Source organism: Chiloscyllium plagiosum, chromosome 15, assembly GCF_004010195.1.
Source record: "Chiloscyllium plagiosum isolate BGI_BamShark_2017 chromosome 15, ASM401019v2, whole genome shotgun sequence".
Taxonomy (NCBI): Eukaryota; Metazoa; Chordata; class Chondrichthyes; order Orectolobiformes; family Hemiscylliidae; genus Chiloscyllium; species Chiloscyllium plagiosum.
The window spans coordinates 65,517,641-65,528,555 of NC_057724.1; the positions used below are offsets into that span (position 1 = coordinate 65,517,641).

A 10,915-nucleotide genomic window follows, 5' to 3' on the forward strand; every position below is an offset into this window, starting at 1 on the left:
GGCTCAGTATTGTCACAGTGTCGATATTTCTGAATGCTCAATGTTGCTCTTGGATGCAGCTCACATTTAACAAACCTGAAAGCTATCGAGCATGTGTACAGATTTTGTAAAAACTTCCCATTTCTTCAGTTTGTTTCCTACCCTTCATTTTAGTCTAACCCGCTGTATCCCTGCTGCTGGCTGAAGAGCAGACAAGATGCCCCTACATCCTTTCCTTTTGGGAAGACCCACCAGATCATGTGCCATTTCAGATACTTAATGATGCTAGAGGTGTCTTTTAATAAGGACACCTGCTCCCCACTGCGAGCAGACAAGCCAGGGTTTGCTTATTGCACTCCTCATCTGGTGGGTTAGCTTCCTGCCAGTGGACTAATGCCATTATAAGAACATAGAAATGTACAGCACAGAAGAGGCTCTTAGGCCCACGATGTTGTGCCGAGATTTAATCCTAATGTAAAATATAGTAACTTAACCTACGCACCCCTCAACTCACTGCTATCCATGTGCATGTCCAGCAGTTGCTTAAATGTCCCCAGTGACTTTGCTTCCACCATGTCAACTGGCAACACATTCCATGCATTCACAACTCTCTGCGTAAAGAACCTACCTCTGATGATCTTCTTTATACCTTTCTCTTAATATCTTCAAACTATGACTCCTTGTACCAGTCAATTCTGCCCTGGGGAAAAGTCTCTGGCTATTGACTCTATCTATTCCTCTCATTATTTTGTACAGCTCGATCAGGTCTCCTCTCTTCCTCCTTCTCTCCAGAGAGAAAAGTCTGAGCTTATTCAGCCTTTCTTCATAAGGCAAGCCCTCCAATCCAGGCAGCATCCTGGTAAACCTTCTTTGCACCCTCTCCAAAGCCTCTATCTTTCCTATAGTAGGGCAACCAGAACTGTACACAATATTCCAAGTGTGGTCTCACCAGGATACATAGAGCTGCAGCAAAACCTCACTGCTCTTAAACTCGATCCCCCTGTTAATGAAAGCCAAAACACCATATGCTTTCTTAACAACCCTATCCACTTGGGTGGCAACTTTGAGGGATCTATGTACTTGCACATCCAGATCCCTCTGTTCCTCCACACTGCCAAGAATCCTGTCTTTAATCCTATATTCAGCATTCGAGTTCGACCTTCCAAAATGCATCACTTCGCATTTTTCCAGGTTGAACTCCATCTGCCATTTCTCAGTGATTTGGAATAAAGTGAGTCTGAGTGGCCATGGGAACAACTTTGGTTTGGAGTTGGATAGCAGCAGGGCCCTCGAGAACCTTTTGGTTTTGTCAGCAAGGGGAAGCAGTAGAAGCAGGTGAGGACATGGCCTCAACACCAGGGACTGATACACCTCACAGCTGTAATTCCTGGGGAAGGTGAAGCGAGCAAGGAAGTGAGGTTTAGAGTTTAATTTCTGGTGTACATAATGATCCTAGTACCCTGTCCACTCAGAAACATGAGGGGGAACATCATCACAGCTGTGGAAAGAACAAAAAGCTGTCATCGTTCATACCTTCTAATGCTCCACACACACTCTATGCCCTATCCACACCACCTCATAACACCTACCCATCTCCCATATGGCTTGTTGTCAATCTATGAGCCATAGCCTCCTCTGTCATTACATTCTGACCTAATTGTTTTGTTGGCGACAAGAGCATCAAAGGTGCAGGTTGAGTTGGCTGATGTTCCAACAAACCAATGGTAAAGAGAGGAGCTAGAGATTAGCAGTTTGGAAATTTGAAAGTGCATTTAGATTAGATTCCCTACAGTATGGAAACATGCCCTTTGGCCCAACAAGTCAAAGCGACTTGAGTGACTTCCTGTGATGTATTGATGAAAGTTGGGATTGCAAAGGTTACAGAGCTGAGGAAAGTGAGGAGTATGACAAGATCAATTTGAGAAAGCAGAGAGGCTCGTGGAAGATGAAGATGCCAAGGAAATGTGTATGAATAATTGCAGAGGGGTTTAAGGACAGCAGTAAACTCAAAGATACACAAGGCCATAAGGTAGAAATCGAAATGGAGAAATTGCTCAGTTCAAAAGTTCAGGCACCAAAGATACCTTGGTGCAAATTTTGGGGTTGCTCTTGTGATAATTTAAACCAATTTTGATTTTTTAAAAGATAGGATGCATTAAAAGAAGGCAGTAAGTTCATAACTTTATTAGGCTTCCGCCTGATTAAATGAAGGATGCAACAAGGTGAACCCTTTCAAGGAAAATAGGGTTTCTGAGAATGGAGGAAGAGATGCTAAGCTGGTTTTGGTGATGAATTCCACATCAACATCCTGGTGTTCTTGGATAGAGCAAATAATGAAAGTGTAGCCAGACAATAAGGTTTCAGTAAGGGGACATGGAGTTGTCACCAATAAATCCAATTTCATTTAAAGCCAGGATGCCAACTAACCCCTGCTCTTGGTGATTTACTGGGAAGCAGAGTTAATGAAAAGATGGAATGGGTCAGCTAGGGTTGCAAAGGCCTTAGTAACCCTTCATTGCTAAGTGGGACACAGTTGGTATAGGGTTTGTGGGGTTATTCGAAGGGGCTTCAAGCATGAAGTAACAGCTAGAAATTAGCGAGTTGGAGTAAGTAATTGGGAGACAATGTACTTGAGAGTAAACAAATGATTGATTTAACAGGAAGACAAGGAGAAAACAGTTGAGATTTAAAAAAAAGAAATAATGTAGTTGATGTGAAGTATTATGTATTTCATTTGTACGCTTAATACATCATAGGAGACGAGACCAGCATTTATACATCCCCGGAGCCATTTACACATCATAGTGATGTACTCGAGGGTTAACTTAAGGTCCTTGGTTGGGCATCTTATCAAAAAGATGACACCTTTTAATGTAATCAGGTTACATCTGTATTGCCTTTATAACCGATCCTATTTTGATTGCCCTTGTATGTAGGACATTGAATTGAAAGCACGAATATAAGGGAGCATTTGTATAAGACATTGATTTGGCTAGAGTACTCTGTGCTGGTTTAAATACCCCATTTGCAAAAGGATATCAGTCTTCTATGTAAATTCACTGGGACGATGCTCAGAATGAGAGATTACAGTTACAGCAATTGTGCGTTTCTTCAGAATTTTTTTTGGAAAGGATGAACATAGAACATAGAACATAGAAGAATACAGCGCAGTACAGGCCCTTGGGCCCTCGATGTTGCGCCGATCCAAGCCCACCTAAAACAGGATATGGGCATCGCTGGCTGGACTAGCATTTATTGCCCATCCCTAATTGCCCTAGAAAAGGTGGTGGTGGTGAGCTGCCACGTTGAATAGGTGCAGTCCATGTGGTGTACGTACATCCACAATGCTGTTACAAGAGTGTGCCAGGACTTTGATTCAACAACTGTGGAGCGACAGCGATATGTTTCCAAGTCTGGCTGGTGGGTGCATTGAAGGGTGTCCCCATGTATCTGCGGTCCTTGTCCATCTAGCTGGTAGCAGTCCCAGGTGCTGTCTAAAGAGCCTTGGTGAGTAGCAGGAGTGTATCTTGTGGATAGTACACACTGCTGCTACTGTGTTTCAATGGTGAAGTAAATGAATATTGAAGCTGGTAGATGGGATGATGCCAAGCAAGTGGGCTGTTTTGTCCAGGATGGTGTCAAACTTCTTAAATATTGTTGGAGCTGGACTCATCCAGGCAAGTGGAGAGTATTCCATCATATTCCTGATATGTGTTTGTAGATGGTTGACAGTCTTTGAGGAATCAGGAAGTGAGTTATTCACTACAGAATTCACTGTCTCTGACATACCCTTGTAGCTACAGTAGTTATATGTTGGTTCAGTTCAGTGTTGGTCAATGATAGCCCCCAAGATATTTAATTGTGAAGGATTTAAACATGAAATGCAATTGAATGTCAAAGGGAGATAATTACATTCTCTGTTTTATTGGAGATGCTAATTACCTGTTTGAAAAGGTAAATGGTGAGAATTTGTTTTTGCTGATGAATCTGTATCATTACAAAAGGAATATTTATGGTAAAATTTGCAACAATCATGAGCTTTGGGATGTTTTACCATGGCATGTATTGAGGCAGAGATGATAACACAATTATGAGGTGGAGGAGCCGGTGTTGGACTAGGGTGGAGAAAGTTTAAAAATCAGGAGAAAGTGAGGAATGCAGATGCTGGAGATCAGAGTCAAGAGTGTGATGCTGGAAGAGCACAGCAGGTCAGGCCGCATCCAAGGAGCAGGAGAATCGACGTTTCGGGCATAAGCCCTTCATCAGGAATCTACCTGATGAAGGAGCAGTGCTGTGAATACTACTGCTTCCAAATAAACTTGTTGGACTCTAACTTGGTGTTGCATGATGTTTAACACAATTATGGTGAAGGTCAATTTAGCATTTGAATTCAAAGATATTTATGAAAATTTAATGATAGGTAATTGAGCAAATTAATGCTAAGTGTGAATCTCTCAGCGGTCTTTCCGTCTCATCTGATGCCTTCTGCATGTTGTATAGATATGTCGCTTATGTAAAGTGTGACTTTAAAGGCAAGTGAATCACTGCTGATTGAACAAGGCTTGTATTGTGGCAGAATCACTATACATTGTTTACCCAGTAGAAGGAGAAATCTGAAGTGACAGGAAATATCTTTGAAATTATAATGAGGTTTGAGAGGATACATGTAGAGTAAGTGTTTCGACATGTAGGTGATTCACAAACTAGTGAGTCATCAATGTGATATAAATCCAATAGGGAATTCAGGAGAAAGCTCATTATCAAAAGAGTGGTTCGAGTGCGGAACTCGCTGTCTCACACAATGGATAACCCGAATGTCAGAGATGGATTTGAGGGGACATTACATAACCAAGTGAGAAAAGAAAGAATAGAGGAACATGCTAATAGGGAAATAAAGAGGAGTGGGAGGAAGCTGACAGATCAAGTGAGTTGAATGGCTTATTTGTTTCCGACTGAATATAACTCAGCGTTGTTTGCCACACTAATGGGGAGAGATACCATAAAGCAAACTCTCTCAGGTCACCTGTACCCTGGAATCTTTGAGTCCTGTGTCTGACTTGGGGTCGGATTCTTTTTAAACTAATCTTAACTGGCAGCTCTGCAACCAGGAATTGCCTGAGCTGGTTAAGAAGGCCTTGTCTCCACTGATCAGTTTTTACATGCGTACTGTTATTCATTCAGTGAATGTAAATCTCCAAAGCCAAGAGGTAACCACCTAATTTGCTGAGTTTAAGGTGACTAGCTTGCCACTTAGTCTGTAGAGGGGCCACTCCTCTCCACAAGTTAAATAGGGAAGATTTGGAGGGATATGAGACTAGTTTAGTTTTGGGATTACGGTCAGCATGGATTAGTTGGAGAGAAGAGTCTGTTTTTGTGCTGCATGACTCGTAAGTTCAAAAGGGGTTTGTACTGAAGCTGCCAGTGGTGGCCAGAGACCCTGGCTTTTCCTGATCCTGTCAGCAGTCTCAGCATAGTAGATCAAAGGCTGCCATTTGAAAGATGGAATGCGTCATAAAACATTCCCACAGTATTACCCATTCTTTGATCCAAAGGCTATCTGCTGGTAAGTAGCAAGTAGATGGGATTGTTACTGGAAGGTGTACTTGCAGTGAAACCCAAGTAAAAGATTCACTGAGAGATTCCATCATGGTGCTTCAACTTTGGGTGAAAGTTTTTTTGTGTGTTATGGACACTGATAAAGGGGAGTTGTGTCATGTGTTTAGGTGTCCAAAGAGATGTAAACTTCCTGCAACTGAGAGACGCCAGTGACATTAATCCATGTCTATTTTCAGTAGCTGGAATCATCGACTGTAGATTAGCCCCACACCTGGATGGTATGACCATGTTCCTGGTTTCTGAAGAATTGAGAATAGGAAGTTTTTTTTTGTCATTTGCCTGTCAGCAGTTTATAGTTTCCCCTGAAGACTAAAACATTCCCAGATCTCATTTCAGAAGTGTCGGGCCTCCTCTCCAAATACAATCTGAAAATCCCAACCATCATTTAAAAAGGAACCAGATAAGCTGTTGTAAAGAACATTTCTAATAGAACAATGGGTAAGGCCACAGAAATGCCATTATAACAGCTAGCTTTTTTCAGTTGGAGCTCTAGTGATGGACTAAATTCCTTCTGACAGTGTACAGGTCGTTCTGCTATAACTGACAGTTGTGCTCCTCTGCAGCCTCATGCTGTAGAAAATCAAGTTATGGAAAACTGCTATAGATATCACGGTGACTCAGTGGTTAACACTGTTGCATCACAGCGCCAGGGACCCGGGTTCAATTCCCATCTCGGGCAACTGTCTATGTGGAATTTGCACATTCTCCCCGTGTCTGCGTGGGTTTGCTCCGGTTTCCTCCCACAATCCAAAGATGTGCAGGTCAGGTGAATTGGCCGTGTTAAATTGCCCGTAGTGATAGGTGCATGAGTAGGGGAATGGGTCTGGGTGGGTTACTCTTCAGAGGGTCGGTGTGGACTTGTTGGGCCGAAGGGCCTGTTTCTGCATGATAGGGAATCTAATCTATTCTAAATTGCTCTTTAGAAGACCACGATATGGAAAACCTACTATACCCATTCAGCAAAAAGTTTGTGTTATGCAAATGATGTCCACAATTCATCAATTACGTTATAGTCAATACACGCTGATGAAATGCGTGTTAATGAAGAACTATGTGTACCTGCTCTGGTTCATATTGAAAACTGCTACATGATATTCACTACATAGTCACTGATTCACAAGAAGTGTTATAATGAAATACTTTCTCTTGCTATTGAAAAATAGATTTTACTGGGGGAAATCAGTCTTAAAACCTTTTGTCATAGTTTGTATTCTTGTGATCTCTACTTCTGATCTGCTTCTTGTATTTAAATCAAAAGGGCTGCATTTATTGACATGCTCTCACCAGGGGGAGCACTTCTCACATGCAGATGCACATATGTAAGTCATTATAGTCACATCATGGTGACTTACCATAAGCAGCTTGCCTGCATTATAAATGGTCCCCATTTTCACAGCATCCGCTCAGGCCTGTTCACAAATTCACATCTTCCTTGTTGGATGGATCTTGCTACCCCAATCCAACTCCTCGCTGCCTTTCCCTTTCACCACCTCTTTAACCAGCCCCACTCACCACCTGTTTATAACACTGGCCCCCTCAATGTCATGTTGACAGAACAAGGTCGGGTTGGAAGTGGGACAGAAGCGATGATTCGAAATCAGGACAGCGAGCTTTCAGGAGCAAGAACATCAAGGGGAAAGGAGAGAAATTGGGAGCAAGAGGGAGAAGAGTCAGCTGAGTTTGGTGATGCTACAATTGCAGAGGGCGCACTTCCTGTAGCTGTGGTTACAGTGCCTGAGAAGTCAAAACCAGCTTCCTGCACTGAAGATGGCAAAGATCTAACAAAGTCAGAAGAAGGGAAGGTTCTTTAATGTAACATTTCAGCACATGGTAGCAGAAATAGCTGCTCTGCATCCTTTATGTAAACAATTCTTACATTGATTTTGTGTGTTAATACATTATCATGTTAGACATGAAAAAATATTTCAGAAGAAAGATCCAGATTTTAGTTGGTCGGGCAGTGATTTCCTGTGCAGATATTGAGGGGCTATTAACAAATCTATGACTCGACATGATAAATCTATGTACAATAAAGTGCCATATTTCAAGGTATTAAAGCTGAGGAAAATGCTTGAGAAGTAGGTCAACCCAGGGAAGGAAATTGCCATATTTGGATAAAATAAGATTTTCCTGCGCTTGATAAGGAAGAAGATTCCTGCAGAGGCTGAAGGGAGTGGGTGAACAACAGGCAGAATGACTCCCTGAGCTGCAGGCAGTAACTGGCTCACTAATGTGAGCAACCAAACATGTGACAGCATCAAGTGCATGTGCACCATTGTCACTGGCATTTTTTTTCCTGTTGTTTAACTCTCTGAATAAATATGATTAGCTTTTAAAGCCTCTAGCCTATCATCCCTTCTGAGAATGCAGTGTTATCCATTAAAAGTGTCATCTCCCACCTTTCCGTCTTCTTTTCCTGCCCTTCCAGAATGTAGAAAAGCCAGGAGTGTTAATTTCCCTTACTGCGAATGTTTATATCCAGTCCATGTTCTAGCAGTTATATCATAATTCCACGTGGCAATCTTTGCGTACTGCTTGTGAATCTTCCTGGTACCATTCCTCACGTGCAGATTCATTAACACATGTACCTTCCAACATAATGTTAGTTTTCTTTGCTGCTTCCTTGTTTTAATTCCTACTCTTATTGCGTAAGGGGAGTAGCTGTATGGGAACACTACCACTAGCAAGATTCTCTTCAGGTCAAATATCATCTGGCTTGGAACTATATTGTCATTTCTTTACTGTTGCTGGGTCAAAATCTGGAACTCCCTGTCTAAAGGTACAATGTCTGTACCCCAAGTCTGTGGAATACAGCAGTACAAGGAGGCAGCTCACCACCACCATCTCAAGAGATGGACAGTAAATGTTTGTCCAGCCAGCGATGCCCATTCTCACTCAGCACTAGTTAACCTCTCGTTGAGGACTTGTCTCATCACTGATCAGGTGCAACCTTGTCTGGCTTGTGTAGGTATCTCCAGCTCCAGAACTGATGCCGCAGAAATCCCCTTCCACACCAATTCTCAGGCACACATTCACCTGCATTATCTCCCATATTGACTAGCACATATTATTGGGAGTAATCCTGTGTTTACCATCTTTATCAACCTGTTCTATTCATTTCTAATCTTGACAAATTTTGTGACTGTAAAATCTCACCCTTTTTCGATGTTACTGGTTCCACATTGGCAACAATGATATAGCCAGGAAAAGGATCGAGGATATAAAAAGTGATTTCAGGGAGTTAGGGTGAAAGCTGCAGAGCAGGATGAACAGAGTAGTGTTCTCTGGTTTACTACTGGTGCAACGAGATAGTGAGGCAAGGAACAGGGAGTGGGCGCAACTTAACTCGTGGCTGTGCAACTGGTGTAGGAGGGAGGGCTTCAGATATGTAGATAATTGGGATGTCTTCTGGGGAAGGTGGAACCTGTACAAGAAGGATGGGTTGCATCTGAACTTGAAGGGGACCAATGTCCTGGGTGGAAGGTTTGCTCAAGTTGTTCAGGAGGGTTTAAACTAGTATGGCAGGGGGGTGGGAACCTGAGCTATATACCGGTGGTGAGAGTTGATGGAGATGAGGCAATAGCAAGAGGGAAGGAATTTCCTGGGAAAGAACCAAGGGATCGGTTAAAGTGTGTTTGCTTTAATGCAAGGAGTATCAGTGATGAGCTTAGAGCATGGATCAGTACCTGGTGCTATGATGTTGTGGCCATAACAGAGACATGGGTTTCTCAGGGGCAGGAATGGTTGCTGGATGTTCCAGGGTTTAGAACATTTAAAAAGAATAGGGAGGGGGGAAAAAGAGGAGGGGTGTAGCACTGCTAATCAGAGAGGGTATCACAGCTACAGAAGCTTCCATTGTCGAGGAGGGTCTGCTTACTGAGTCAGTATGGGTGGAAATTGGGAGCAGCCACGTCATTAAGGGTTTACTACAGGCCCCCCAATAGCAGCAGGGAGATTGAAGAAAGCATAGGTCGGCAGATTTTGGAAATGTGTGAATGTAGTAGGTAGTTGTAATGGGTGACTTTAACTTTCCCAATATTGATTGGAACCTCCTTCGAGCAGATGGTTTGGAACGAGCTGTTTTTGTAAGGTGTGTTCAGGAGGGTTTCCTAACTCAGTACGTTGACAGGCCGACGAGGGGAGAGGCCATTTTGGATTTGGTGCTCAGCAATGAGCCGGGGCAGGTGTCAGATCTTGTGGTGGGAGAGCATTTGGGTGATAGTGACCACAACTGCCTCACATTCTACATAGCCATGGAGAAGGAGAGAAGCAGGCACAATGGGAGGATATTTAATTGGGGAAAAGGAAACTATGATGTTATCAGATGTGAGTTGGGAAGCAGGGACTGGGAGCAATTGTTCCATGGAAAGGGCACTATAGACATGTGGAGATTGTTTAAGGAACAATTGTTGCGAGTGATGCATAAATGTGTTCCTCTGAGACAGGTAAGAAGGGGTAAGAAAAAGGAACCTTGGATGACGAGAGCGGAGGAGCTTCTTGTCAAAAGAAAGAAGGCAGCTTACGTAAGGTGGACGAAACGAGGGTCTTGCTCAGCTCTAGAGGATTACAGGCAGGCGAGGAAGAAGCTCAAAAATGGTCTGAGGAGAGCCAGGAGGGGGCACAAAAAGGCTTGGCAGGAAGGATTACGGAGAATCCAAAGGCATTTTACATGTACGTGCGGAATAAGAGAATGATCAAAGAAAGAGTGGTGCCGATCATGGATAGCATAGGGAGCTTGTGTATAGAGTCTGAGGAGGTAGGGGAAGCCGTAAATGCTTCTGTCTTTACTAAAGAAAAGGACCTTGTAGTGACTGAAATCATTGAGGAGCAGGTAAGCATGCTGGAACGGATAGAGACTGAGGAAGCTGATGTGCTAAAAATTTTGACAAACATTAAGATTGACAAGTCCTCAGGGCCAGACCAGATTTGTCCTCGGCTGTTTTGGGAAGCGAGAAATGTGATTGCTTCGCCGCTTGCAAAGATCTTTGCATCCTTGCTCTCCACCGGAGTCGTACCTGAGGACTGGAGGGAAGCAAATTTAATTCCTCTCTTCAAGAAAGGAAATAGGGAAATCCCCGGCAATTACAGACCAGTCAGTCTCACATCTGTCGTCTGCAAGGTGTTAGAAAGGATTCTGAGGGATAGGATTTATGACCATCTGGAAGAGCATGGCTTGATTAAATGCACCCAACACGGACTTGTGAGGGGCAGGTCATGCCTCACAAACCTTATCGAGTTCTTTGAGGAGGTGACTAGAAAAGTTGATGAGGGTCGAGCTGTGGATGTGGTGTATATAGACTTCAGCAAGGCATTTGATAAG

General features: G+C 43.2%; 1 protein-coding gene across 3 annotated transcripts in view; it reads left to right on the forward strand.

Annotated features, from left to right (window-relative positions):
- Positions 1-10,915, forward strand: part of tmem255a (transmembrane protein 255A) — a 76,359-nt gene that overhangs the window by 36,390 nt on the left and 29,054 nt on the right. The window lies entirely within an intron of this gene.